The sequence below is a fragment of the Apteryx rowi genome, unplaced genomic scaffold, assembly GCF_003343035.1.
Source record: "Apteryx rowi isolate R43461 unplaced genomic scaffold, aptRow1 scaffold_93, whole genome shotgun sequence".
NCBI classification, from domain to species: domain Eukaryota; kingdom Metazoa; phylum Chordata; class Aves; order Apterygiformes; family Apterygidae; genus Apteryx; species Apteryx rowi.
The window spans coordinates 1,999,831-2,017,275 of record NW_020451238.1 but is presented as its reverse complement, the minus strand read 5'-3'; positions in this window follow the sequence as shown (position 1 = coordinate 2,017,275).

Here is a 17,445-nt window from a genome sequence, read left to right as displayed (position 1 = left end):
AGCGCGCCCGCCCCGCCCCCGACGGAGCGCCGCGCGGGACACACTTCCTCCGCGAAGCGCCTCCCCCGGCGGGGGGGTGTCAGGCGCTGTACAAGCACCGTGCGGGCCCTGTGGCCTCGCCTGCCCCTCCTCAGCCCTCCTGGTCGCGCAGGGAGGCCTCGGGCCTGGCTGCAGCCGCCTGCAGGCTTCAACCTGGGGCAATGGGGTACGAAGGGCGGGTGAGGCCCGAGCCGAAGGGCTGATGCTGTTGGGCCCCGCTGAAACTGGCCCCTGCTCCGGCCGGTTGCTGGGGGAGGCWGGGCGCGAGGGTGTTCACGCCGCTCCCGTTCAGGGTGTTGATCGGGGTGACGCCGGAGCGACGAGGAAAAGCCGGGAGGGCCCCACGGCACAGGCTCCCCACACCCACGCTGCCCGCAAGGGCCTGGGAGGCCTGTGTGGAGCCACCGTCTGCGGCTTCGCCTCGTTTAACCGCCTTAGTTTGCGGTCACCAGTGTGAGCGCTGCCCCGTGTGAAGGGCAGATCACAAGTCTCATCGGTAAAAGCATACTTCATACTTAGTTACAAGCCCTGGGCTCCTGGTGCTGGAAGCCACGAACCAGGATTTTCAGAAATAAAAGCAGCTGTTGGTCAGCTGGTTTTGGCAGAGTTGATCTAGCTCGCGCCAGAACTGGTAGGTCCGTTCCCGTGTAGCGCGAATCAGCCGTGCTCTGCCGCGAACCCGCCAGTCCTCTCCCGCCTGAAGCACCGCTCCTTTCAGCAGCAGCTCTGCGCTTCGCAAGGAGCCTCCYTTCGGGAGTGAGAGCTCAGCTTAGCTCCACCACTATTGCATTATACAGCAAAACAATGTGATCAAACTGGAAAAGTAATTATCCGCAGGTCAGTAATCGTACACTGTTTTGACCTGGAGGATGGAGTAAGCAGCAAGGCAGGCCTGGGTCAGTATCCAGTGGTACTGCCAGATTCGAAAGTGCACAACTATTTAAAAGCAGATGCTGTCTAAACTTTAAAAAACACAGAAGACACATGCAGATCGTGCTTTGATAACCCGTGCAGTTGATGATTAGCTCTTTTGGGACACGTGCTGTTTTTTCTAAACAAAGTCTCTGCTGACTTACCAGAGAAACACAATATTTTGGTCTGCTTTATGGAGTAGGAAACTGCAGGTATGTTATGATTTTAGATAGTTTCCGCACCAGACCAGATATATCCTGTATGGGTCAAAGGAAAAAATTGTTAATGGTTAAAATTAATGATTCAAAATTACCTGAGCTTCCTTTAAATTAACATGCTTGGGTATTAGTAAAGTCTGTCTGTAATTGCATGAATTGCCATACAGGTTAATTTACCTTGCTTCAACCACATATTTCTTCATATGTGCATTTTTTTTATGTTCTCTGGATCAGGAAAGGAGAGAAAAATTAATTTTTTTGCTGTCAGACTGATACATCTGTCAAACCTTCATCTTTACCAACAGTTCCCTCTACATTCTTCCCCTCCAAAATACCTAACAAAGCAAGTCTTTATCCTCCAAAAGAAACAGCCCCAGTTATTCTCTGCAGTTCACTAGTCTGCTACTGGTATTGATTTTTATGCAGAAAGTACTCAAATACTATTTCAATAGAACATCTATGGAAAATATTCTATTAACAGCGGCAGACTTTCCAACTAGCAGCCTCAGCAGAATCTTCTCCCTTTTCTATGCTTTTACACATCTGTATCCCTGAAGATCTGTCAGAAACTGAAATCTGAGACCATTAAAATGGGTTGTAAAAAGGAACTAACTTCAGTTTTTTTTATGCCCTCAAATTTAGAACCATTTTATGAGACAAACCACATTACAAGTTGACACTGTAACTCCAAAACCAGAGTCTTAACACCATTCAGCCTCTCATTTGTCTCAGGAAATTACAGTTTCCGACCATCTATCACGGGGGATTGCTCAGTAAGTTCGAGGAATGCATACTCTTCGCTTTCATGCCATGCCACATTCCTATTACTTAGCCAGAACTTACTGTAAATGTGATTTCAGTGCTAAATTTCAAATGATCTCTTGAGCAATCATTTAGAGCTTTGTATGAATTTATTTGCAAGCTAAAAAACACAGAAACCTTAGGCAAAAATGAGTAGAGCTTTTTTTCCCTGATGTCTCCCAAAATTCAGCACAGATTTCTACCTGTTAAACTCAGTGGTTTTGCACATGGTGAGAGAAATGCTATTGAATCTGAGTCTCAGGATGCTGGCAGATTTTACAGATTCTCTTGTTCAGACTTTGCGTATCTAATCGTGCGTTCTTATCGTTCCCGTCCACCTGTTCAAGCTTTGCCTCCTTATCCACATTCCCCAAACTACAGATTGCACTATTCATATTATCCCACTAATATGCCAGCTAGGTACACAGCTTCCAACAGCAAGATTTCAGTCAGTGTGAGTGGCTCCAGAATAACTGAAAATAGTTAGTTCCCTCTCCTATCATGCATAAATTTATTCTACTTAGTCTCGGTGCTAACGTGCCGCTTCATTCTGAGGGACTTGCAGGAGAACTGCAAGGACATTGCGCCTGGCCAGAAGAAAATGGTCTTTCTGCTAAAGGAGTTAAACCTCTTTCCAGCTTTTCCAGCTGAATGTCTTTCCCTTGTCTGCCACTTTGTGTCTCTGTCTCACACATATATGGTGCAGACTGAGAAACTGTATTACAGGTCCTTTCCCTCTTGGACATTTTGAAGCTCAACAGTGGCCCCCGYAGGTCAGACAAATGAAGCAGAGATACTGTTAATACAGATGAGCMCCCCACCCCGCCCCACCTTTATCCTTTTTTGCCTGCCTCATTATCTCTATTTAAGGTATTCAGCTTTCARGTTCTTCTCATACAGCTTTGAAATTTAAATTAGACTATTTTTCTTCAGCTTAATCTTGGAAGTATTAGCCCTTATCATGGAGGTAAGGGTGTGTGTTTATACTGTATTTATTCTGTGCATGTTCTTTCTTGTCAAGAGCCCAGAAGGAAAATGTTTGCAAAAATTCTCCTCCAGTTCTTATAAACCTCCATTGTTCTTTTTCACCAAATGTCAGTCTCTTTGCTTCCTGCAAAACACTTCTAAATCTTTTTTCCCCACAATGCCCTTTCCCTTTTATCCCCAGTAACACTCATTTTTATCTTGCCTCTTCCCCTGCAACCTGCCATCCAACCCGAATCCCGGCTGCCGTCTTTGGCATCTAACATCTGGAAGAGGGAAGCCTGAGCGAGGGGCCCATTAAAACTGCACGAGATACCGTCAGGCCGCCTGGGGACAGGGGCTGGCTGAAGCTGGACTGGACAAATATTACAGCTCCTAAAAATCCCTAAAGTGCTTGAACTAAAGTCTAAAAATCACATGGGGTCATTCTGCAGTCTCAGTGCTATTAAAGGTTCCTTGGTTGGAGCCCCCACAAAATGTCCAGCGCTTGAGGTCAAAGCGCCAGGACAGACGGCGGCTGGTCTGCCGAGCGCACAGCGACAGCAGCGGCTTACACCGAACCCGGCCCACCGCCAGAAAAGTTTGAAACTGTTGTTAAGGAATATTCAGAACTGTTCCCTCAGCAAAAATCTGCTGAACATCTGGGCAATCTCACTGCGCGACAAAATGAAAATGCGTAATATTGATTGTTTGCCTCCGGGCTGCGTTTTGGATGTCATTCTACTGTGAGGACCATCAGAAATCTCCCATGCAAATGCTCACAGTCTGCAGTTTATTTTTGCTTGCTTTAAGTGCTACTATACACTTTATATGCGAAAGCCTTCTGAGATTATTTTAGATTGTGTCCTGTAAATCCAAACATGTTATTTTTAATTAGATTACTYTTACTGTTTTGTAAAGCATGTAACTCAATTAAGTTTAAAAAAATGCTCTAAAACAATATGTTGAACTCTTACCCCTAGCTTGAACATGCAGCTAGTTACAATAATAACTATTTAACTTTTTGCTCTTTGCTTTTTTATATTCATCTCGCTACTATTCTAATCCAGTTTTATTGTGTTGTGTTCCATCTGTGAGCAGAAAATCCACCTAAGAGGATAACGGCGTACTGGTGGTGCTCGCTAATGGAATTATTGTGTTAGCTAAAAGAGTAAATGCTTGTGCTATCGATGCCTCAGGTCCAGTACTCAGGGATGATTCCCAGTGGTGTTATCCCATTTCTGTGGCTAGATAYGGAGATACCTTCCAGCAAGGTGYGCAGCGATGTAATGGGGTGAGCTAYAGRGATGTGGCTCTTTGCGCTGTGTCCACARCAAAGCGAAACAAAGTCAGAAAGGGCTTTGCAGGGCRTGAGCCCTTTACAGGAGATTCTCCCTGCGGAAGAGCAAGCTGCTCCGAGCCTGGTCATTTCGCGCTGGTGCAGATGTGGTCTGACAAAYGCTGTTGCTTTCCCCGGTCAGGCAGAAAAACCCAGCGGCAACAGCGGAAGCAGAGGCAGCCCTCGGGGTTAATCTCACTACGCGAGGAATACCAAGAACTCCTGTCTTCTGTATGGGACCTGGATCGCGGCAGGGATGAGTCAGTGCTTGGATGCTTTACCGCCCGCCCGCCGCAGGGAGAGCAAGGGCAGGTCTCTAGCCCACAGCTGGCAAGGGAAATCTATGAACTTTCAGGCTTTTTTTAAACAAAGCAATTAGGGTAATAAAAGGACGTTTGAAATGAAGAAATGTGTTTTTGAAAAGCCTTTTCCATGACCCCAGGCACATTTACTCACTATGTATCTGCTTTCCAGTGTAACAAGTACAGCTGTAAATTTATCAGCAAAAGATAGAAAGAGAGGAAAGAAAGAGAAAGAGAAAGAGAKAAGGAAAGAGAGGAAAGGACAGAGAGAAAGAGAAAGAAATAGGGAGAGAGAGAAAGAGAAAAAGAGTTAAAAAGGAAACATTTGATCCAAATGTGTTCAGACACATACTGTGGACTTACTGCTGGCCTTCTTAAAGGAAACACTGATGTCATCCTGGTCTGCTTCAGACCCAGCAAAATTTAAATGATACACTGGTTTAAAMTATTGGGTTATAAAATGGTGTCTACTTCAGCTCATTTAATGCATTTTTTTAAAAGAGCAAGGAAAAATATTGCTTTTAAGCAACATTGTTTTGTATGCCTTGACCAGTTAAAAAAAAAAAAAGATTTTGAAGCTGATACTGGCTTCCTGACAGCATCACTGAAGGGAAAGCACAACCACACAAGTTAATTGTGCTGGTTAAATGCAGCACAAAATTGAGGGAGATTTTTTGGTGGAAAGTGAATTTCACATATATGCGTAAACAGTGATTCAGATGTTGAACTCAGGTGTTCTGAATCACCCACGGGAGGATCCTCGAACTCCATTTTGATCACAAAAAATGAGACAGAAGTTCATTTGGGGTGAAAGACTTGCTCTCTGTTCCCACGTACACTCTCCGTAAGCATATTTAAAACTACCTTTCACCTTATCTAAAGCAGGGAAAGTCTTTATATCATAAAAGGCTAATCTGTTTCTTAATTTTAAACTCACAATCACCATCTTTCTCGCTGAAGTAAATTGAAAGCAGTTCCTTTAACGACACTAGTCAGCACCAGCAAACTGAAGTATCTCCAAGACAGCTGTGAGGCACGGCTCTTCCTCCCGGGGACTGAGGCTGGCTCCGTCCTGAAGCGTGATCAGCTGTCAATAGCTCTGAGAATTAAAAGAAAAAAGTTTCATTGCAAGGTCTTGTACTTCCGAAATTGTCCCAAAATGGGTGGGACTGCAGTGACAGCATAGCTCTAGGATAAAAGCATGTCTTCTGCATATTGATGTCATGAAGCCTTGTCTCCTACGGGAACRTGTGAGAAAACAGTTGCTCCACAGGGCGAGAATAAAAATTTCTAAATCACCTTGTGGGGTGGGAATCTCCTGCCAGATCTCTAGTTCCTCTAGCGTACAGGTGGCCGCGTTGAATGCTGCAGAGCGTTGCAGATATATGAGAATGGCTGTCACCCCCTCGCGCATAGAAAATAAAAGAGCTGTTCCCGTTAGGAAAGTTGGACATGCACATTTGTGTTTTCAGATTTAGGCTCTGAAAAGTTCATTATCAACAAGTCTTTCTCAGGATCTTAGCTTTCAGTCATTTAAAATCAAAACATTTCAGTCTAGCAAACACAGGCAGAGAGGATTACAAATCAAAAGGCACACGAAAAATATATCTGTGAAAGGAAAGATGAAAAAAAGTAATTTCTAAACTGGTAATCTGGTTTTATTAAACTGCCTCTAGCCCTTTCATTAAGTAAACACATCCAGTTCTGGCCCTGAAGTCATACTCCTGAAACTAAGGGTTTATAACAGAAATACTAACACTGCATTATCTAATGTAATGCTCTAATAAAAAATGATGTATCGCGCCAGAAGGCTTAATTAGAAACAGATGGCCCAAGGAATGGAAACATAAGCAAAGTAGTCTACTGTAATCACTACCAGGAAACAAAAGGGGATTTGATATTATTGCCTCAACAAAAAAATCCCCCCAATTTTTTGTCTTAGATAACCGTGAACTTCTAATTCGCTAACGAAGCAGAGGTGCTGCTGATAGCTCGCTACAAGGAAAGCGAGTTCAAGCCTTTTCCTTAATCCCCACGAGCAAGTGAGAGCTTGCCTTGGCAACAGCGTTCACCGCTTTCCCAGAGTTCAGCTGATCCCTCTTTACAGCCGGTTTCTTCACTTTTTTTCTCTTGTAGAAAAGAAAATAAATGTAGAGTTGGTAGGAATGACTTCACGGGGCCGGCTTGCCCTGCGCTGCTTCAAAAGTTGCTGCCGCTGTCAGGCGCTCGGTGTCCGGGCCCCGGAGATGGGCTCAACCTCRCTCTGGCTTTAGCCACGTCGGCAAACCGTCAGGAGACCTGAKCCGCGAAAGTTGCTTAGCAGGAAAGAAAGCAATCTGCTTGCAAAGCCACCGGAGGTAGTCAGACGTACAGAATTACATAATTTAGGAGATTTCTAGTGTTACCAAGCCATGAAATGCTTTACAAAAAATACAAAGGCAAAATTCTAGTCCCCACGAATGCACGTTTTCTCTCCTGCCTCTCCGTCCAGAGCTGGTTCAGACCTTCTCTGCTTTACTTCGTAAAAATCACCCCAGGGATGAGCTTGCCACAGGCTGTCAAACCCTGCTGCTCCTCTTTCGGAAACAAGCATTTAAACGCATCGTTTTCACCCCCAAGCCACACCAAGACTGTGCGGGCAAAGCCTGGGGACGAAATAATTTGTGAGCGAAGCGGTGTTGATACGAGCCTGGAGAACCTGCGAGACCCTCGGCCGCGTGCACAACGTTCCCTGCTGGCGCCGCCGCCGCCGTAGCTGCCGAGCGGATTTCGCCAGACGAGCTTTCCCGACAGCACCCCGGCTTCCAGGCGGAGCCGCGTCCCCGCTTCGCGTGCGCCTGGCTTTACGGGTAGGAGCAGTCCTCCTAGGTCGATGCAGGTTGTCAGTGTTGTGCAGCACTAGTGTTTGCAGGAAAAAACAAATAAACACTTTTTCARGAGAAATAAGGAGTTTCCTGTTGACACTTCTTTCTTCCGGGTTTTGGAGTTTTTGGAAGGGGTGACATTTTTGGATGTACCCAGACTGTATTTCAGGTTTTTCTCTGTAATGCTGAAGATGCCTTTTTTTTTTTAATGCTCTTTTTTTAACCTCAGTCCACTCAGAAACCCCATAAACAAGCGGCTACTTGAGACTTCAGGAGCTTGAGGCCATAAGCAAAACACCGRCTGCGGTGAGATCTGTAAAAATAGCTTGAGAATTAAGAATTAGTAGGATATTCAAGTGTTTAAACACAGGTATGTGCTCAAGTGTCTTACTGCACATTAGTTGCATCCTCTGGTGAGCTTGGGATAAAAGCAGGGACTGGGAACGCTGGAATATTGACCGCTGTGCGAAGAGGCCGGGCAGAGCACGGCCCTGGCGCTGCAGAGCCGGGCTGAGCGCGGACTCCTGCCCTCCCTCCTCGTGCGGACGAGTCTCACGCGGTGCCGCGGGGCCTGAACCGCYGGGGAGCAGAGCGGCAGCGAGATGGGGTTGGTCCAGCGACAGCGCGCGTGCGTTTCTCGTGCAAAAGGGATGACGTGTCCCTGTGTAACATCAGCCGCTGTGCACCTGGGGGACACGGGAAGAGCCTGCGTCCGAACACRAGGAGCCCGCGCAGTTCCTGCGTCTGTGCAGGGCTTGGTTTTGCCTGGACGCRAAATGCAAAGTCCAGGACGGAGGGACATGGTCTAATCTCAGTTGCAACACTCACCTGGAGGAGTTCGACTGAATCCGGTGTAATTATTCCAAACCTGTGTTGGTATAATCGAGACCAGTCCTATGGCATATCCCTCCCCCCTCCAAAGCTGAACCGCCTCTCTGAGACCAGCACATAATGATGTTATTTCATTTGTGGTTTTTTTTCTTTTTTTGATCAACAACTGCAAAATCATGGAGAGCATCTTCTGATATTACAAATACTCATTATTACACATGTCGTCTTGCTGTCTCATTCCCAATGCTAATAAGCACAGGACTTAATTATCCGCATTTATAAATAACTTTCTTCATCCTATCTCTGTCCAACAATGTTTTGGCAGGCATCCTCAGCAGAAGATTTGGAATTATGTCCCTGCCAAAAACTATTGCTGCTGATGAATCGCAGCACACAGCTGAAAGGCTACAGTTGCCTATATATACATATACACACAAACACACAGGTGTGTGTGTGTGTGTGTGCGTGGGTGTATGTATGTGTGTGTGTGTGTGTGTGTGTGTGTGTGTGTGTGTATCCAAAAGCAACTTGGAAATTCTACACAGTATTTGCCAAATATATCCCAGTGTCAGAAGAAAGGGCCATCTGCCTTCAAGCTAAGTCCTTCTGAATGTCTTTGCTGGCTAAAACTTTGCACAACTCAGAAAGAGCATTTGATGCAGAGTCACTGATGCAGCACAACCTTCCTCGGCAGGGGTGTCACAGCCCGGTATCAGCCACAGGCGCTCACCCTAACGACGTTGCCAGCCCGCGCTCCCGTACGACTGGACGTGCGCTCTTCACGCCACAGGATGTACATGCCACTCGCATGGCCAGATGTGCACCCACCATAAAAAAAATGCAAACATTTCCCCCGGGCATGCACGCTCACCTCCGAGGGACCATTAAGGCTGCAGGAGCAAACCGCGCTTATGCGGGAGAAACTTTTCCGGTGGCTGTGGTTTGGCTGTAGATCAGGCAAAATGGCCCAGTGGCTAATTCTCTATTCCAGATGATGTTACTGAGCTCGTTGGCTCAGATTTCTGCTGACGTTTTCATATAGTTCCTTGGGATTTTAAGCAGGAACCGTGCAGTGAAGATCAGCCCTATGCATTGAGCCAGTCTGACCAACGCATCGGTTTAAGTCATTGAAGTCACAAGTTGTAGGACTCAAGTAATGAGTTTATTCCTGAGCACAGAATTAGGCAGTCGTGGAGCATCTAAGGAACAAGGCCTCAAAAATCAGCTAGTGCAGACTAAAGAGAGCATTGCTCTCCTGGACCTGTGCTAACAACAACAGCAGAATTAGTGCTGTGCTAAAGGGGGTCTCCATCGCTTTTCCCATCACCTCCGGGTTATGGATTTCACAACAGCCCCTGGCAATTTATCTGCTTTCTTGAAAAAGTGTTGCCATGTGTTTTAATTCTGCTATATGATAATTTAATGTAGTGCTCACTACTTCTTGAACAGCGGGAAATAGAGACTACTTGGGCCCTGTTCACTTCCTCCCTAGGATTCATTATTTTATGTCATCTATCAGCTTTAAACCAGCTGGGTGCAAAAGAGAATTCTTGATGGGAAAAGCTCCAGAGAGAAACTGTTTGAAGAGAACTGGTTTTCTATTCTGATTTACCACTAACACTTTATACAAATCGTTATAACCCAGTCTGATTTATCTGTGACTTTGCTTCATAAAGAAGGAGTGAATAAAGACGACTGAAAAACAGATTCATTAGCTAAAATAATTGTTGCTATTATTAAGAATTTATGCATAATGCTTCCTTAAATATTAGCAAAACCCACATTCATCAGCCAGTGCTGTAGCTATAGCTGAAATACATGGTATACATTTTATGCAGGTGTTTTGAATCTGTGTTTCAGATCTTCCATGACTTTTTATATCTGCAAAATGAACAGTAATAAGCAATTCACTGTTGCTCCAGACTGAATTTACATTTTGTAATGAGTTTAATATGTCACAGAAACCAGAAGTTTGAGCTGAGAACTGGCCTGGGGGGGTGGGGGGGGGGAGAGTTTTCTTCTTGCCAACTTCAAAGATTTGGGGAGGGGAGTTATTTTTACAATGCTTTTCTCGTCTTTTCCTACTCCATCCTTGACAGACACATGGCATTGTCAGGCTGGTTGTTGCTTAAAATTTAAAAAAAAGCAAAACACATTTTATACAAAAAGTCTCCCTCAAAGATAAGCACGGAGGAACTGGGAATTATGAAAAACGAATGGGTGTTCTGGGAGGACAGCGCTCCATCTGCGCTCTTCCCGTCCCCCTTCCCCTCGGTCCCCAGCAGACCTGTGGCACGGCTCTGAAGGTTGATGTCCTCGGTCCGCCCGACACCCCTGCCTACACCCTAACCGCGCCAGCCGGAGGTATCTCCCTTCCCGCTGCCCTTGCCTCTCCTCCGCCCGAGCGAGCGGCCGCGTGTCGCCCTCCGCAGCCCCTCACCGCTGCCGCGGGGCACCGCCACGCGTCGTCGTCGCACCGGCGATGCCCACGGCCGCCGCTCCGGCTCCAGCCTGCGGGACGCGACGCGGCCCTTCGCTCGGCAGCTTCAGCGCAGCCGATGTCCCCTCGGGCCGCGCGGGAACAGCCGCTGCCGAGCGCCGCGTGGCTTCGCCGAGGCCGGAGCGAGGCAGGGCACTGCCGCACACCGGGACTCGCTGCAGAAAGAGAAACCTGCAGCATCCAGGACTTCAGATACGTACAGCGAGAGCCTGTATAGATATCTGAAAAATTCACGTAGATAAAACAGAAGAAAAAGATTTATTTTTGAAAATTAAATGAAAAGTAAAATACTCACAGAGAACAGTATTATAAATCCTGTAAAAAAAGGAGGGAGAAATACAGTAAAGTACCATGGTATATTTTCTTGTGAAGGGTTACAGGTTTTGAAAAATGTAGCCATTCTGTGCTTTAATACAAGTGAAAATAAATATATTTGTTTTGCCTTTACAGTTAAATAAACTCATGCAACTTCTATTTACCCACGCACACACCTAACCTTCCTACCCCTTAAAGCAGAGTGTGCTTTCATGTCTTGAAAATCCTAACGAGTAACAATTTCTAACCCTTTCCTGCCCCTTTATTAGAAATAGGGTCCTGAATGAAAGACTAAGTTAGCAAAGGAATTATTTTGTGCACCAATACACAACGTTAGTCCTTCTTCGATGTTCCTCATGTGCTATGAATACCATGTTGCAGATAAATCTCTATGTATTTCTGTACAACATTAAAACAGACACAAAAAAGACAGGAAGTAATAACAGTTTTCTCACGGCAACGTAGCAGCTTAATCTTAGCTCTCCAGAAAAAGAGGAAAAGGCTGTATTTCCTCGGCAACTTGCAACACGTCGGCGGCTGCAAACCCAGCTCTCCCTCCGCACGCTCTGCCACAGCAGCGCATTGCAGTGTCCCCTTCCTAGGGCCCTCCCAACCCACGGCTGTTTATCTTACCGTGTTCCTGCTCAGTAATTTTAACCGTCGTCATTATTATTTGTGTGTACAACCATCCCAACAAGCAGGCAGGGAAGGGCTGAATTGCTTAAGGCATTCGAGCGGGTGGTGTTTCGGCACAGGCTGGCACTGAGCGGGCGTTACGCCGAGGGTGCGGATCGTAAGGAAAGGTGCAAGCAGCAAGGCAGAAATTCCTTCCGTATCCTTACTAAAACAGACCTCCAAAGCCGGTGTGAAAGCCCCAGACCGCTGTCAACAGCCCCCACCGTCCAACTGCTGCATCCGCTGCCGCGAGCCGCAGTGCGCCGCCGGGACGCGGCCAGCGAGACGGCAGCGCCAAGCGCGTGCGTTTTGGCAGCCGAGATTGCRGCCGACAGCGGAACAGTTTGTCTGCGTTGTGCCGTAGCGTCTCCGAAAAGTTAGCCATAACCTAGGCCGTCTATTTATAAGTACTTATTCCCCTGTTTTTGAGTCTATTATTTTAGACACCTTTCAGCGAGACGACAAGGGAGGATCCTGCAACCAGATGGATTCGTAACACTCAGGCTGCAGAAGAGGCCCACGCTGCGGTTTCTGCAAGGTGAGCTTTCTTCCCTCGGAAGAAGGAGCACTGGGGTGTGCTGTGAAAGGACCTTCTCACCGTCTGTTCGAGTAACTGTGGAGGACAAAGCCGGCGCTAAAGCTGCACCGCTGCTAAACCACCTGTGGCCGGGATTAGAACCAGGTTATAAGGCCATTTTATGGGCTTCCGCAGCCATCGCTCATCTCATCCACAGATCCCCATGCGCTTTGCACCTACACGGCTGGAGGAGTCTCTCAACACACGTGCCAAGGCATATGTTGCCAGAAGCGCGCGTGGGCTCCATCCACCCCGTATCCAGCGACACTGTGGGTGCAGAAAGAAACCGCTGCCGGAGCCACCTACCTGCGCGCAGCGTGGAAGGAGATGCCAGACAGCAGGAGAGCATCATGTTGGTGCTCCGCTAGTGAACCCAAATCCCACCCCGGCCACTCGGAAATTGCTGCCTGAAGACTATTTATCCAGGTTCTGCATAGCAGGGACAGAGGTTACATTAAAAGCAGAGCTGGCCAAAAATGGGATGTGTTTATGAAACTCCGCTTTGCCCTTCGTCCCTTTGTTGTGGGAAAATGGTGTTGAGTGTTTGATCGGCTCTAAATCGGAGGCTGGAGAACTCCTAACGCTGAGGAACAGCAGCAGGGAACTAACTCCTGAGGGTGCCACTACCGATGGCACGTTAGGCATAATGAGGCTCCCCTAGTATTAAAAGAAAAACTAACATTGACTGCAGGGGAGCTGAGATTTCAGTGTGAGCTTTGCATGTCATTCATGAGCTTAAGATGTGCTCCTCAGCCACTGTGAAAACAGGAATTCTCACTTTAGGTGTTTGTCTAAAGAACACAGGGCTTGTGATTTTGGTGTTGAAAGCCTTGCATTCAGTCCTCACTGACGGCTGTGCGTGGTGCCGTGATTTGTCGCACCCAGACTCATGGGCGTGCTTCGGGTCCAAAACAGTGATGCTAACTAAGGAGTGGTTCGTTTGTATGCAAGGCAACTTTTTCCCTTAAACGGTTCTCAGGCATCATCATTTTCCTATCTCAGCAGACAGATCCTCTCCATCTTCTCCCTTATTTACCACTGACCTCAGTGGGAGTGTGAGTGTATGTGTGTGGGGGGGGTCACACACATGCAGACAATGCTCAAATACCTCCTTGAAAATCATATCCTTACCCCAAGCTGGAGAAATATATGGATAGTACAAAGCCCAGATGGAGGCTGGGAGCTTAAAGGTGTGAAATAAACTGTAGGAGGGAGCGTACGGCCCTCAAGGATTTTATGTGGCAGACACTTCACCTAAGTCTGCTGAAAGACATGCTTTTAAACTATTTATATTTGTGAGATTGTTTTATTTCAGAAAAGGGATATTTTTAAAATACAAGACTTACCTGCAGTACCTGTGGTATTCTAAAATGCAGCTAAACTCCTAAAAAAGCTCAGGAACTGGCAGAATCTGCTGCATAAGTCATACTGCGCACTTCTGCCGTACAGCTTGATCATAACCTGGCCTATATCCAAGAGCACTGGAATGACTTTGATTAACGAGTGGTGGACAGAAAGAGCATCTTAACACCAGCTGCACATACTGGTAAATCTCAGCATTGCCAATATATAACTGCTGATACAAGTCATGTGCTGTCCATCTCAGGCCAGATATATTCTAGATCTACTACTATGCGGATAGGTCATGTCGGTCCTTTATACTCCTTGCAAATAAATGACCAAGTTACCATCTGAAGAATCCACCAAAAGGATGAACATGTAAAAGGATAATAGAAAGGCTACATAATACGAAATAATGCACAGGTGAAAGTTAACCCGGATAATCTTCCTTACAATCGTGAGACGGGAGAGTCTCTTCCACAGGAGAGACTCTCCCGTCTTGCTCTGTTGCTCTGTCTTGATAAGATCCAGCATCTAAAACTTTACATAAATCCCTGTTCAGGATCTGGTAAGGGCCATGAGTATCTCTATTGGGAGGAAAAAAACATTTGGGGGAAGAAGTCAGTTTGCCCATTTGAAACAAATAATGAAACACCATCAGTGCCAGTGAGCCTGAAGGATTCTTGTCACTGAGACTTTCTCTCGGCCGCTTACTTGCAGCAATTTCTGAAGGTCCACCTAAGCTCTCCCCCTCTTCTGGAAGCCAACCAGCCCGTCCCTGCTCCTTCTCCTCCCCTGTACAGCTCTGGACATGGGGTGCTCTCATGTCCCTACGCTTCCCCGTTCAGGAGAAGCCACTGTGGGATAGGGGAAATTCTTAAGAACAAGGAAAATTCATAAGACAAGGGGCAACGGGAGGCAGAGGTATGAAAACAAAGGTACAGAACCAGGGCAAAGGGAAGGTTGTCTGTAAGCCCTACGCTTCCTCCAAGCTTCTGTCACTGCCTTCCCTTCTCTCTGAATATTCCCTAAAACAGTGGTTTACCTATCACCCTTCCATGGCCTGGACACAACTGCTGCAGAAACACTGCTTCCAGTCTACTTTATTTGCTGATTTTTTAGTATGTATTTTTGTTTTCATATTTTGCTGCTGATACAACTGTTTTTTCTATCAACACATCAGCTCCATTTAAAATACACCAGATAAGGACACCTGTAACTAGTTTTACTTGAATATATGTACACACTTATGTATACATTATATACATATAGGCATTATATATACATGTACATATATGTATATAAAAGGCACTGTAAAATGTACCATCACTTCTCTAGGACTGTGTTTAATCTGTAGAATTAGATCATATTTCTTAATGTAATTTGAAATGTCTAACCAAGACATTTTTAAAATGTCTCAGGGTTACAAGATATCAGCTATGAAATAWGCCTTATTTGAAAATTCAAGTTATTGTGACAGGATGAGAAAAATCTATTTTGACAGTAATTCTAACCCATTCATTGCACAATTGCTCCTCTCTTTACATTACAGGTACATTCACCTGTATAAATAGTTTCCTTTGTCTCTCCTTATTATGTTCCAAAATGTGAACTGAAACTTGCCCTGCAGAATAAAAAAATAAAAATAATATGGAGAAATGAATATAAACTTGAATAATTTACCCATTCCTTAGAGAGAAGAAAGCCAAGATCTCTGTAAGCCAAGATGTCTTTAAATAAAATGTACTGAAACAGATCATGAGTTTATATAATTTGGTTTGATTTAGCCGATGTCAGCAGAGCCCTGGTGATTAAGTTTTTGGCCATTTTTAATATATAAGGTAATTTCTGCCATGTAAAGACACTACAGCACACAGATATGACTGGCATTTATAATGCACGTGCCTGGATGAGTCCTCGCTCGGTGTAACCAGCCCGTATATGCACGTTACGGCTTCCGAAATCCTGCAGCAGCTGCTGATAGGAGGGTTTGGCAGCTGTGTGAGTTATAAGCCAGTCTTACAGATCAAACGGACATATTTCCACAGACTAGAAACAAATGGAGAGATGCAGATAGTCAGACAGACTGGAAAGCGTACATCTTTGGGATGTATGAGCCCAGATATCCCGGACAGAACATTTCAACGCATACCAATATAATGTTGTGATAATTCCCAGTTGTGCTGGACCATGGGATCCCTATTGACCCCCACAATTTCTTGCAAAACTATTCACCTTTGGCTGCTAATTTTAATAAAAAATGCAATAGAAAACACCATTTAATGTGGTTTCCTGGACCACTTACCGTGGCCTCACAACTGCGAGCCATTGACCACAATTTGGAACCCCTCTTTTAAAGACCCCACTTATTTTCTACTGTACCAAAAGCACCCTGAAAATGAGACTTAAAATACAACCACATCTTATGTTTTGACGCCTGCAGGTTTTGCACCGGAATTGGCCTTTCCTGCTCTACTGTTTCAGTTCAGGTTTTGCACAAGGGGAAGTGAGAAGGAGCAGAGCACCAGGAACCGTCTCGACACACGACTGCATCCGAGGCGTCAGGGAAACCAGACACTCTCAAATACTGAAGTGACTCAAAGGTTTAAAAAATATATATGTATTACGAGAGCCACAAAAAAAGGTTACAGACAGAGCTCCACAAAGCCTGCACAGATACATTCCAACAATTCAAGGTGGCAGAACAGGTGAAATACAGACCATAAAAACGGCTTGACATTAACTTTCCAAGCTGTCTGAGAGACAGCGACCTTGACCCCATCTTTCCCACATGAAAAAAAGAAATTGAATATATATATATATGTATATATATACACACACACACACACATACATATATACATATATATATATATATATAGTTCGGACCACAGATATAGTCCAAAGAAAACCACATTGCAATTTCCACATTAGGCTTATAGCAGAATAGGCATCATCTGAGCAATGTCCATTATAACGCCCATGAGGTGATTATCTTAGGCCAAGTTGACATAACATAACACTTGGTTAGCATTTTTAGAACAGCAACACAACACAGGTCATTCGCTGCACATGGCTACTAACACATAGCTCTGTGCAGCCCTTAGAGCTGACTTCAACCAAACTAATTACATTTGGTTTGTTCTGKTTTTGAATTCAAAAAGAAAATGCAAAGGTAAGATATTTGGGCAGTTCCTGGAATCACCTTTCTTAAAGATTCAAGACTTGAAGACTTCTTTAACACACTTGCTTACAGACACATCTCTGAGATTGAACCAACGATCTTCAGGAAAATATGCCGCTCTGAGGCTTTTTCCCTTGTTCACTTCGGGTTATGTCTGCATCCAGTTTTGACATTGGGGGCCAAATGCTGGTTGTATATCAGTGCAGTATTTGGCCCAGAGTTTCAAAGTCATTGCTATTCAGACTTTCCTATGAGGTCAACAATGTAGTAAAAAAAGAAAATATTAAGGCTTCAAGTAAAAATATTTCCTCTCTGTCCCACCCATGTAGTAAAGTACATTTAATTTCATAATACTCAATATATTATACACCTAAAGATACAGAGCTCCAACTTTTCAAAGCAGATTGTACTACAGTGAAAACCTGGAGGCTAAATGGGAGTGTATGAACAGGGAATGAACGGCTAATAAAATGCAATATGCAATGAAAAATGATGCATAAACTAAACAAAAACTATTGCTGTTTTTTAAATAAGTAATACAATCCACAGCTAAAAATAAAAACATGTTGAAGATTTAAGACTTAT